Genomic DNA, 13,823 nt, shown 5'->3' with positions numbered 1-13,823 from the left:
GCTCGAAGCTCGTTTCCTCCCAGACTAAATTTGTAAACGCCCTCCTTCACACTCCTCAGCATCTTCAAGCGACTGAGAGAAGGTGCCAGGAGGGGAACCGCTCCAGACCCCTCAATAATCAGGGCCATTAGTGATTTTTATTTGTTCGATTGGGCTGCCCGCTCACCCACCACCCAACCAAAACCAGCCTGCATTGTAAAATTCCTGCTCCACAATACAGCACATGCAGTAATACTGCAGGCTTGGTCCAATCACCGTAGATGAGTTCTGCCATATTGCATCAATCCAACGTCCCTCTGAAGGTCCAGCTTCAACATGCTGTTCCAATAAGGCAAATCATTCAAAAGAGTGAAGTCAACCTTTTATGATTTAACGGCTTCCTTCTCTCTTTTGGTTCCATGGGATTTCTGGATGATTCCCAAGGAATTTGTTCCATTGAGTTAGTATTGGGGTGACAGGCCTGTTTTCTGACTAATGATAAGTCAATGTGGTGAGGCGAGTGAATCTCATTAACACTTAATCCTGACTCAGTGCCATTAGTTTGATATCTGCTTTTCATCTTAATATGCCTGGTCAGCGATAGTCTCGTTTTCTAACCCTGTCTCCAAGAAAATACATTTATAACAGACCAATTAGCAACATTGCTAAAAGAAACATAATCACATACCTGCCAATGTTCCTCAAAAGTATCTTGCGGTACAGCTCTTGGTTGAGATTAAGCAAACCGTGGGGTGTGATTTAATACTGAATAAGTCCTCAGTCCCTTAAGAACCAAAGTGTTTACTCCCTTTTAACCGAAAACAACTTTAATCTAAGTGAATTTATTGCCCAAACATGACCACAGTTGGAATATGAACTCTGCTCTCTGCTGCTCATCGTCTGCAGCTGAGACTCCAAGCGAGGCTTAAATGTAGCATTTCTAGCATACTAAGAAAACACAACACGACAAAACTTCAATTGGAAATCAAAGTTACTTGGTTAAGATTAAAAGCACAATAATTAGTGCTAAAAATACATCCTTTGTTCTACGCCACCGTCTCATTTTTACACCTGAGATGCAGCTGCTGTCACAGAGACTGCATCAGAAGGTCATTTCTGCATGCATAAACAAATGATCCAAACTACTGCGTCAAAACAGAGACCCTCACAACAAACCATATAAAAATCTCCTTTTTTGTGTCATTCAGGCTAAGCAAAGATTTGGGTTACCACTCAGTTTCACATTTTGCCTTCAAAATGGTGTATAATGTGTATTTCTAATATTCGTGTAACCTTAATTTCACCTGCACAGGTGTTTTTACTTACCATGATTGGTTAAACCTCTTGTTTGGACTGTGAGGGTGTGGTTGTGACAGACTAACACCTCCATCACTCTCCTACTTGCTGACTTGCACCTGTTAAAGCGGGAGAAATTACAATCTAATTAATCTTATTACTGCACATATTTCAGTCTAACCAGTCTGTCTTATCAGTCAAAATAACTAAAAACACCTTTATGAGCCTATAGAAGTGTTCACTTAATTAACTTTTTTTTTTTTTCTTAGTGAATATTTGTTGGTAGAGACCCAATTTGAGTCTGTTAATACTTTCTGGGTTCAAGTCAAGTACCAGTACAACATCCTAAGATAACAAGATAGAAGACAAAAAGATAGAATTCAACTACCAATGATATATGAAATGACAGCAAACCAAAATGAAAAAAGATATAAAAAAGAAAAAGATAAAAATGATTCCTATTTATTCATGACATCATTTAAGTGCATATATAATGAGAAAAACTTGCAAAATCTTTCCAATGTGGGCAAAATATACAGGAAAAGACGTTGAAACCAAAGCAAATGCGATTCCACTACAGAAATAGATGGAACAGTCGATGATGAATGGAACCGAGGATAGATAAATAAATCTTTAACTTTGATCAGAACCACAATTAAGATGTAGTTAAGTAATGTTACCAGCTAAATATTGTGGCTTGATTGTTTCCTCCTTTGTTGTCTTTTTGTTTTATTTTCTTGTGTTTTTAAAACATAACTTTGCACCGGACTGATTGCTGGTTAATTCGATTTTGGAGATTTTGTTGTGAAGGTTCTTTGTGATGAATGCCTGTGGGGTAAAATGTCGTGTCACCATGCTATTACAGCCCATACATTTTAGTTCTGCTCCAAATGCTGTTTTAAATGTTAACGTATCGGGACAACAACAGCATCGAAGGTTTTAGTTGTTCTCTGGGTGTTTAGAGTAAAATGGCAACTTTAAAAACAACAGAATACGGTGGTCTCAGACAAAAATCATGTCCATAATAACAGGCTGGTGAGAAACTCAATCTACTACACGAGCTGCAGCCACCTCAGATGTAATGTTGTACAGCTCTGGCTTTGCTGCATGCCATTTGAATTTGTTACCCATCTGTTCCAACCAGCTGTGTTTCATGTTGTTTTTCTGAAGTTGCAGGTACCCACCTTAGTGACCCATTCCTGTTAGTGCTGCGTGTCTGAGACCTGAGAACCTGTGGGTGCTGCCACCTTCCCTGTTCTGAGGTCAGTCATTGTGCAGCAGGAGAACAGTGACCTCCACTGGTAGTCCATTAAAACGGTGTGAGTTTAAAGCATGTGGGTGGGTGTACAGTACAAACCAGCCTGTCGGTGCGTGGTCCATGGTGTGATTTCATGTTCAAACAAGCCGCAGATGTATTGAACATTCAGTGGTTACTATTCAATCACACCACTTTGAGAGAACGGTTTCAGAAAGCCTATAAAATAAAAAGCAAAACATAGAAATTTCAACCTCCTTTATGATGGTACTATGTGGATAAACAGCAAATCATAATTATTCAAACATCTAAGTGTTCATTTTTCTTTTTAACATGTGTATGATGTTTGATAATGATTGGTTGGATAAAGAGTTGTTGTAACTGTCCTGTAAGCCTAAACATGTTCATGTTATTCTGAATATGAAGACTGAGGAGAAGATAGCTGTTACCAAGGTAACCACTAATTTTACCCCTTACAAAACAGAGAGTGCCCGTGTAAAAAAAATCTATTTTCTTATGAATAACTACAAAATATGTGGGTTTAGTAAAACAAAAAACTAAATAAGGACTGAATTACAACAATTGAGCATCGTACTCATTAGATCATCTGCTGCTTGGGCTGGACAATTGCATGACAAGGCTAACAACTAGCATGCCTATGCTAGAAACTCAGTGGATTAGATTCTCCCTCGGCTGGACATTAGCATGGCATATGGCCAGCTGCATTAGATGTATTAGTTACCAACTACATTTAAAGTGCAATTTAATTAATTTTGACTGTGCCATTGAAATCAGGGAATAACACCTCCAACCATCCCCTCCTACCTCCTTATAGGCCTAAGTGTTTTTGCCCTAATACACACTGTCGTATTTGCATTATCACGTACAGAGATGTCAAAAGTAGATGCAAGACACAAGCTGCTTTTCTGTATTTTTGATTTAATGGATCAAAATCATAACTTAAATGTGATAAACATTCTCTCTCCTCACTGTTCTCCAAGTGTCGTATGCTCCACTTTCTTATAACTAACTTTCTTATTCAGTTACATGTAAATCATGAGCTCCCGGCATGTAAAGAGAATGCTGAGCCGGTGGTTCATGTGGCAACCCTATAATCATCTCCTTAAAACTTGGCAGTGGACAAATATCATAAACCAAAATGTTAGTCTGGAACCCAAAAACGACAGCCCTAAACATCCATGTCTATGCATCTCCTGCTGCTTCTTCTGAGCGATTGTTTTTAAATGCTCAAATTAGGACATTTAGATTTGAATGAATAATCATCAAGTTACAGAGCCACTTTAGTTTTTATTTTTGTTGTTAGTTTGTTTGTCTGTTTTAACAGTTATCATCCTGTCTTTGTCCATTGTGCTCCAAGCACTGTGTTTTGTTTGTGACTTTTACTTCGCCTTGACCTGCCACATCACAACGTACTGCGTCTTACATTTATACATCAAACACTGAGTAAGAAGATGCATAAAGATAACATACAATGCAGCCGGTGTGGAGAGTGGTAAAGACAGAGCCTGTTCATTTCTGTTCATTGCTTATTTTACACACTATCAGTGAAACGTGGAAATTTTATTAGAGACCGTCCTATGATTCCTAAACTGTGTGAGCCTCGCCTGCTTGAGTGTACACTGTTGTGTCAGAATCAAAGGCTGCTCTGCTCTGTTTTCTGTAATTGGAACTTCCAGGCTGTATGCAGTGTGCACGGTGTCAACATTTCTGCCCGATAACGGTTTAAAAAGGTGTGCAGATCATATGCTTAACTAAATACAACACTGTGAAGATACTGAATTCAAAATACTTCTGCACATCTACAGTGAAGTACCGTTTCTTGTAGTAATTGTTTATAAAAATATTCATTTATATATATATATATATATATATATATTAATCAATTCATTATCATTCCAATCATCCAATGTGGAAGTGGAGGCTGTTACTGTTATGAAATACAATGGTTCTCCAATGAAAGCTCTTCCCATGGTGTAAAGGAACAGAAATCCTTCACTCCCAAGTTTTCACATCGCAGATTGTTTCCTATCAAAGGCATGTTTGAAAATTCAGAACTATGTGCTTGACATTTATCTGTCTGTAAATAAATAGCTTGTCTCACCAGCAGTTCTGAAGTCAAGGGTTATTACTGCTCGGTGTCAGTCAGATTTAGCTCTTGCCCAACAGAAACCCGGTGACCTCTGCATATTTTGCACTCAGAGGGGTCATAAGCTCAGCCCCCAGGGAGCTGTTCTGCTCTCTGTCTCCTCTCACGCTGGGGAGTGGAGTTCCCAAGCATTTCCCCTGACTGTAGTCCAGAACAATCCCATGTCAGCGCCCAATCAGAAGACCAGAGCAACAGGCTTCAGCCCTGTGGACATGACGCATGGCCAGGACAATAGGAGGATACAGAGGCATGCTGTAAGGGTGCAAAAGCAGCCAGGGTTAGATAGGTTGTTATACAGTGAAGTGTCAATTTCCTGAATTTTATGTTGTGACACCTTAAGCCAGATGAAGTTACCTCAGTGTTTTGTTTTATTAAATATGATGACCCCTGCTGTATAAAACAAAATCTTGATAATCCATAAAACCCGCTGCCCATGGATAATTTCCATAAAGAGTCACGCTACAAACTGACCAAAGTCGAGCCTTTCTGTTGCCTGTGTGTCATGACATCTGTTGAAATCATAGCCCTGTTTTCAGCAGGACCCTGTCCCGTCCCGTTGCTGTGGCAACAGGGCAGTGTGCAGGAGGCAGAGCAGGGTTTGGTCCAAGCTCGCTGGGACTAAAGAGGAGGCGGTGGTTTGGACGGGATGGACTGCATTCAGTTCCAGGGCTTTCCAGAACCTCCCAGGGGCTTCATTAAAACAAAAGGAGGAGGAGGCGGAGGAGGAGGGACTTCCTGCAGCAGTGCAGCAGACATACCACGATCACATAGGAGCTGTTGCTTTTAATGTGGACAGAGCGTCTACACACTGAGCTAATGTCTCTCTCCATCATGCAGCAAAGCTTTGGATTCTGCTGATGAATACTAGGTGCTACAACATCAATAACACTTATTTTATCTGTATTTATTCTCACATTACACTGCTATAGTCTATGTATTAGCAACATAACTTCAACCAATGCCCTGAAGAGAGACAAATGCAGGTCTGATCATCACTGAAAATCTAACCCCTTTTCAGCTTTCACACATGACTTCACATCAGCTTTCACACAGAAATGTAAAGGTTTATATTGCAGGAAGTTTAATTAGTTCAGTATGCAATCACAAAGGCCTATCTTACTCTGAGCAGTGTTTATTAATACGCAATTTGTTTTCACTTTCACTGGATTTGCTTAGTTGTGAATCCAGTTTGAAATCTTTTATTCAAATGTGAACACTTTACCATCACTTATCCAATCGTAAAAGGAATCCTACACCGTTCCTGCAAAATGAATCAATACAGTAAAGCTAAACTTGGTAACCTTATTTCAAAAGATATAGTTTTTTTTTTTATATTTGCTGAAGTTAGATAGATAAATACTTTATCGATCCCAAAGAAAATTGTAAAACTGCAACGTTGTCGGCAGGATTCGAACCTGCGCGGGGAGACCCCAATGGATTTCTAGTCCATCGCCTTAACCACTCGGCCACGACAACGAGTTGCTCCCCTCTCCAGTCATCATCAGTCTAACCATGCATAATATTCTCCTCGGCACAGAGGGGCTTTAAAGGGAGAGCTGAAGCACAGCAGAAGAGGAGGAATTTACACACATTTCCCAGTCCATCTTCTTGTCAAGGTTACCAAGTTCTGCTTTTATTAGGAGCCCCTGAAAACCCTGACAATACCTACAACGTGAAAATGGCATACAGTATACCGACACCTGCATTGAGTGTAAGAGTAAAGAATTCACACAACTAACGAGTAAGTACTTACGTGGTATTTTGTATTGGTTTTAGAAAACAAAATGAAAGAAAATAAATAAATAAATAAAGAATACAAAATTGAATGAGTGTCAATAAACACCTGAGATAAACAATTCACAAATTAATTCACTGACAAAGCCACAGTTCTGTTTTTTCCCTTTGTTGTTCTAATTTGGATGGCTCGCCACAACCACTGAGTTCTCATCACAGCCCTTTTACAGACAGCCGTTCCACTTCCTATTCGCCCCATTATAAAAAATTTGGCTGCAGTTCAGTTGATTTTCTCTGGGGGCGCTGGCGAGCGAGTGCAGAATGACCATTTTCCATTGGGCTGGCGCTAATAACTCAAAAAATGTCCCCGCTAGCGGCTGAAACCTGAAAATAATACTGTGATTTCTGACAGAGGGATGTGGATTTATATCGAAAGTACAATAACCTGGGAGTTGTAGCTTTCTGTTTTCTTACAGGTCTGGCATTTGCGAGTCAGTATCCGCTAACATCTAGCTAACGGAATCTGAAGAACGCACGGCTGATTACGACCGGCTGCTTTACGGCACTCGTCCACTGTGCCAGAGTGCTAACCTGGCGCCGCTAACAACAACCAAAGCTGAACCAGAGGCTAGTCAGAGAGTATGTAAAAGGGCTGTGCTGAAATCTGTAACTATTTGAGCTAACCCCTCTCTGGTAGCTCAGTGCTAGGACTGACCATGCCGTAAAGTGATGCCGTAAAGTGATGCCACATGCGTGACGTCACTCGGGATGCAATACTGACAATAAATGTGTATTTTAAACAAATCTAGTGAGTCTAAAAAATCAAACCAAGTGCCGTTTGAAAGGATAATTTATCCTGCCTTTAGGAAAATTAAAATGAAAAAATATAAAAAATTATATCCAAAGCAATGGCTGGATCTAAGGTGGATTTCATAGTACAGTGGAAACCGCTTATAGTGGTCACGGATATAGTAATCAACCGCTTATATGGATCAAAAGACTTGGGACGGAATCATTTCTATACAAATGCTGTTTAAATAATTCGTTTATAGTGATCAAGAAATCCGCTTATAATGTTCATTTTTGGCCATTTTATGAATGTAAACATGTGCAAAAATCATTTTAAAACTACGTGTAGCTATTTTATTTTTTACTCCCTTGATTCCTTTCTGGACGTCTGCTTCTGCATCGCTAGCCAACGTAACGAGTTGACACCGGGCAGCAAGCGCGCGAATCATGGCTGGAAAAAGGAAGTCATGGAGGAGCATGTGTCCGAGGATGGGTGCTGGAGAGCGGATTGAATGCGCGTGTGACCGCTGGAAGCTCCAGGCTGGTTCTTGTAAAATGGGAGGCCGGTGTTCATTCGATTTCTCCTACTTGTCGAGAATTGCTACTTTGTGGTTTTGCGCATGCGCCAAGCCGATTTTCTAAGTTTCGTTTTCACGCCAAGTAGCACAAATCGACAGAACACCGGCACGGAGGAGCACAGATCCGAGCAGGGGTGCTGAAAGGCGGATTGAATTCAAACTTTGTTTTCTGACTTGTAAGAAAAAAAATGCACCGGCGGCACAGCAGAGAATAAGTTACGTACTGTATTTGAGTTAGCCTACATGTCTGCGCACTGCGCAGTACTGTAATTAAACTTGCATGATAATAAAATTCAGTAAATGCTGAAGCTATCCGTTTCATTTAATTTTTCTCATTGAAAAACAATACAAATGGCATTTAGATGATATTCTCCATAAAAAATAAGTGAAATACCTGTACTGTAATACAACTTCGGTTTTAGTAATCAACCGCTTATAGTGTTCAAATTGGCTCTGGACCAACGTGATCACTATAAGCGGTTTCCACTGTACCACCATAGAGTTCGGCGTGCTCTGCACTGCTTCGTTGGCGCCCCTAGAGTGCAGTACCACCCGGAAATAGCCGCCAGTTTTCCCTCTCCTCATAATAGAGACTCTCTGGTTCTCATCCACCTTACAGAAGAGGAAGAGTCTCAGCAGAATAATTTTCCATGCAGATCCTGAACCCAGGAACCCAAAAAGAGGGTTACTAGAACATTCTTGTAACAAAATATACCTCTATATATAAACATATGTATATAAACAAATATATACATATTTATTTATTCATAACCACTTTTGCTGTCCATCAATGAACTGGCATTTTTCAATATTAACATGAAACAAAATGGCTGAGCCATCCCTCTTCTGCTCATTCTTCCCTTTTTACCGCCACTCACTCTCACAGAAAACACATGAGGCGAGGGCAATGCAATTAATACCATAACATTTGAACAGATATTAGTTAATTTAACGTTTTTAAACATAACATACATGAAATTAATGCCCCTTTATCTCATATTACCACTAGCATATGCACATCCTTTTAGTCCATCTATGAGACAAACATTAACAAAGTTTACTCACCAGAGGCTCAATCATTACACACACAATCTCCAGCACAATGCAGGTCAAACGGCTCTCACCATTCCAGGTTACACTTTTTAAAGAAACAGGGACACGAGAGTTCAGCAATGTGTATTTTCTCAAAACGAATTTAGCAAAGCTAATGTGGCTAATGGCTAAAGCTAATGTGGCTAATGGCCAAAGCTAACGCCACGATTGCTAATAAACACCACCCACGCGCTCTCTCGACTCGTCCCCTTTGCAGCATACGACAAAAAAAGAAGGTCTCGCTCTCCACAAAGGTGAAAACACTGAGAAAACCGTCTAAATAAAAAAGAAGTGCATGTCCAGCGAAAAGGTAGCATGCAGCTGCCTAAAACACGACGACACATACACCGTGACGGCGCCTGATTCGCTACATTACATCATGTGAACTCCTAATGTCACCTGGCTCTTGTTCACTTTGAGAAAGGCGCATTTACCACAAACATTTATCCTATTTTTCCAGATCTAAATAAACACGTGTGCATTATTTATTTGACTATTTATTGACATATTTAAGATTTTAATCCTAAATCATATTTATTTTTTTCACCAATAAACTGATGATGGTAACCTGGGTTACAACAAGTGCCTTGTATTTCACTCCAAAACAATAAAAACGATCAACAAGTGTCCCTTAAGCTTGTGCAAAAGCTTCAGAAATCTTCTGGTGTAGTTGTATTTACAAATACTGCTGATACAAACTACTCTCTGTGACACTAGCAATTTCACCTGACCATAAAATACATACAAATAAAAAATCATTACTGGTTATGCCAGAAGCTGCTGACGTGATGTGGCTTTGTCAACACATACAAAAGCTTGGTTAGTTAGTATTGGAGCCAAAATGCAACCAGCTATTGGAGCCCAGTTGCTTGAGATTGTGGTTTGTAGTGAAACAGTCTTTCCAATTGATGCAGGCTGTTTACAGGGTGAAATGACCCAGGAGTATAAGTGACAGACCAGAGACGGTAACATTTTCACTGGTTCCCACACTTTCTTGTGACAGCAACAAAAAGCCAAAAAAGCCGTCTGAGGTGCGTATCTTGTCTCCATTTAACTAAAACTTTCCATCCAGTCACACTAACTGGGAGTCATGATGAAAAATATGAGTGGACAGAACCATATATTTTCACTTTTGTGACAAGTGGCAACTTATATTCCTTTTTGTTTCTGTTGCAGCCTCGGTAATGAGGTAATATTTTCTTTTGAGTTGTCCATGTTTGTATAGTCTGTGCGAGACGAAGGATCTGACAAGTGGTTTTAGGAGTCCAAACCAGGATCAACAGTATTCTCTTGGTTCCATGATTGTCTTTTCATCATGAATTATTCCCCCGACCCGATGACTTTTTCCATAAAGATCAAGGAAAAGTGTTCAGAAAAAGACACATAATTTTGATTTACTTTCTGGAAGAACCCCAAGTTAAACTAGTTAAACTTTACCACCAAGCTCCACCCGCCGTGTTTAAGGAACGTCCCTTAACTGATTACTGTGTGTGTGTGGAATCACAATTATTAGATAAATATGCTCCCAGGTCGGAAAACAGGCATATTTATGGAAGAGTTTCTGTCATTTTTATATGGTGCATGTTTGCATTAGCTCTGTGTAGCTGTGGTAGTGTTGCATAAGTCTAAAGCTTGCAGTTCACCATCATAGACGTCCTTACACAAATCTTTAGAGAACTCTGTCAATCAGCGATTGATTCGCTGTATTTTGACAACAAGAATAAGTGGAACAAAAACATTTTTTAAACTGTCCATAAGGATTGTAAAGCAAATCAAATAATCTTAAGAACACCTTTCTTAGTATTGCATGTTTATTTTTGCGGGTTAAACATTTCAAGTTCACTGTGAGAAGCCAAATGCGCTTCAGGGGTGTTCATGTTTTGATGTCCTACACTATTTAGCACAACAGCTGGATAATGAGAAACTTGTTGGAGGGCTGGAAAGCGTCTTGATTCTCCTCTGCTCCAATGCAGAGAGAACATGCCAGAAAGTGAAAGCCAGAAACACCGACACAGAACACTAATACATGAGCCGTTGGTGATGATTAACAACTATAACAACTCTCTGCAAATATTCTGTAGTAATCTTTTGACAGGAAATGTTGCCTGCTGTGCAAAATGTGGTTGAGTGAAGGAGAAACCAACATAAGCTGGATTATATTTAGATGGAAAGACAGAAAGAAAGGAAAGAAGGGAGCAACACCTGGGGTTTGACAGTTGAATCACTGCAGTTCATCATCCAGCAGGAAACAATGGGGATGTTGTCAGTGTGAAGCAACAGACCCACTCAGGAACCAGTGTGGGAAGGCTGCCACTTGGATCAGAGATAGTTTTTGATTTACATCTCCATTTTTAGAGATATAAGCCTGTACTACTTTGAGAAAGTGAAGAAGAAAAATACGAGAGCTTACTTGTCTGTGACAGTCTGTGATATAAATAAATAAACCGTGAGTAAATGAACCCAGGGTTAGATTTCATTTTTCTGTTTTTACCACGTTTTCCAGCGATTTGCCAAGTATACAAACAACATCTGGATATGATAAATTCTCCTTGACGCGTGTTTATTTTTATCGCCCATCAACTGAAAAGATATCTGGGTAGTTTGTCCAAAACTCCCTGACATTGCACAAACACCAAATAGTTACAAAATACATGAGTGTATGGAATACGGTACAGTTACAGCAAATTAGATAACTAGCTTTTTTGAATGTAACTTTTGAATGACAAAAAGGTCAAGAAGGTGCTGAATGTACATCGATTGAGAATATAAATTTATAGTTACATTGACTAACAGCGGTGATTCCAGATGATTAGGCGTTACACCACCTTAAAACCTTAAATCTATCTTGGCAGAACAAGGTTAGTCATCACTTCAGTTAAATTGTGTCTTTTATCACTGCGCCGCTGGCAGTGGAAGTGCATATATGAGCTGAAAAAGGCTATTAAGGTGGCTGCTACCTTACTTGTTGCTTTCCACTTTAAGGGACTTTCCCCTTTGGGGAATGTGTACAAACTTTTTGCACAAGTTTGACAGCAATAGAAGAAATTAATAGACTTTTGTAAATGCATAATAGCATTGGTTAATCAATTTTTAAAATAACACTTTCAATTCCTGTCATATTTACATAATATATATAGTTATATTTTACAATTATTCTATTTATCATTTATATCCATTTTTAAAACTTTTTTAATCAAAGCTCAATGTTGTGTATTCCCATGTGTAATATGTCAATTTTCTTTCCAATTTTTTATAATATATTTTGCATAAATACTAGCAGATTACAACATTGAACAAAAAATTAAATTAAAGTATATGTAATGACAGTAAAACCACCCCATCCTGAGTATGGTTAAAAAATACAGTAGATTCGATTCAATTTTATTTATAAAGTGCCAGATTACATCAAATATCTCAATCCAATTCAAGCTAATTAGAGTCCAATTCATACGGAGCCAATAAAAAAAGGAAACCAATAGATTGCACCAAAACTTGTCTTTGATCCAATCTCCCGTCCAAGAGGCGACTGTGGAAAGAAAAAACTCCCTTTTTAACCAGACTGTGGCCATCCACCTCGACCAGCTGGGGTTTGAGAGGACAGGAAAGAGGCCGGGAATACCTGCTGAGAAAGAGAAACTCAAGTTGATGGCAACAATAATGTTATATGTACATAGTGAAAAAGAGAGCAGAGGGAGGAAAGGTGCTGAGGTCCCCCAGCAATATAATCCTACAGCAGCATAACTGTGGGATGTTTCAGGATCACCTGAGCCATCCCCAACTTTAAGCTTTGTCAAAAAGGAAAGTTTTAAGCCTGATCTTAAAAGAAGAGAGGATGTCTGCAGCTGGTTCCATAAGAGAGGGGCCTGATAACTGAAGGCTCTGAAGTCTTTTTAGTGTGTTTCTAAAAGTGCATTCACCAATAAAATATAAACCAAAATGTCTAACTTCTGACTGGGAAAACATTAAAGCGCTTTTCGAGCATTATTAGGTCATTTCTTTCTTCTGAACTTCCCATTTCAGAGCGAATGCTGCGTGAATTGAACTTGATAAGATCAACGATCAGAGGCTGTACAGCAACACTCTGAGCAGGGAGTGTTATGTACTTTTCACTGTGAATCTGAACAGCTTTTTTAATCAAATGCCAGTTGATTTATCTGAGGTTTTCAGTCGATAGTGACTTCAGACATCCAAATATAGATGCTGTGAAGCAAAAAAGTCTCCCAGCCCGAACAGCCTGTGCCTCTTTCTCCTTACTTATAAGTCACGGGACCTGTGATGTCCCAAGAAACGGTTAAACTCCAGTGATCCTACAGTGAAAAATAAATTTTTATACTGGTTCAAGGGGTTTAAACCTAACCTAAAGTGTCATAAAACTAAAAAAGAAAAAAAAAAGATAATATGAACTACTGCCAAAGAGAAATACAAATGTTTTTCTCTCACATCTTGGTCCAAAACAGAATTCATTTCCTGTTATACGAAAGAAAACTTTTTTATATCAGTGAAACACCAATCGAGTTTATTATTAAAACTTGTTTTTTTTTATAGATATATTTTCCATCACTACTCTCTGGGACACATATTGAGAGCTGGGCCAGTGAAACATTGCTGAAAAGAAGACCAACCATACAAGAAACATGAGAAATCTGATTCTTAGACAAACCTCAACATTATCCACACACATTTGACAGCAAAAACAATGGTCAACATTTAAAGTATGACCCAAAGTGTCTGCTGTAAATATTCATCACAGTTTACAGACCAACTTCCTGCTTAAAGCTCACGTATTGCTTCCCTGATGTATTGCAATAAGAATTGTTGTGCTGATATGTGTGGTTGCTCGTGTTTCACATCCAAAAGTGCTTCGATATTCTGGCTAAACCGTTGTATACAGTGTACCTGATTGTCTGAGAGCTCAGTGAGCCTCTTTGCCAAA

General features: G+C 39.2%; 1 non-coding gene across 1 annotated transcript; it reads right to left on the bottom strand.

Moving 5' to 3' along the window:
* Positions 1–6,091: 6,091 nt before the first annotated feature.
* Positions 6,092–6,173, bottom strand: trnas-aga (transfer RNA serine (anticodon AGA)). The gene has a single exon. It is a non-coding gene; the product is annotated as a tRNA-Ser (tRNA).
* Positions 6,174–13,823: the final 7,650 nt, after the last annotated feature.

Source organism: Odontesthes bonariensis, chromosome 5, assembly GCF_027942865.1.
Source record: "Odontesthes bonariensis isolate fOdoBon6 chromosome 5, fOdoBon6.hap1, whole genome shotgun sequence".
NCBI classification, from domain to species: Eukaryota; Metazoa; Chordata; class Actinopteri; order Atheriniformes; family Atherinopsidae; genus Odontesthes; species Odontesthes bonariensis.
Note: the sequence above shows the minus strand (reverse complement) of the source record. Positions and strands in the feature narration are given on the sequence as shown.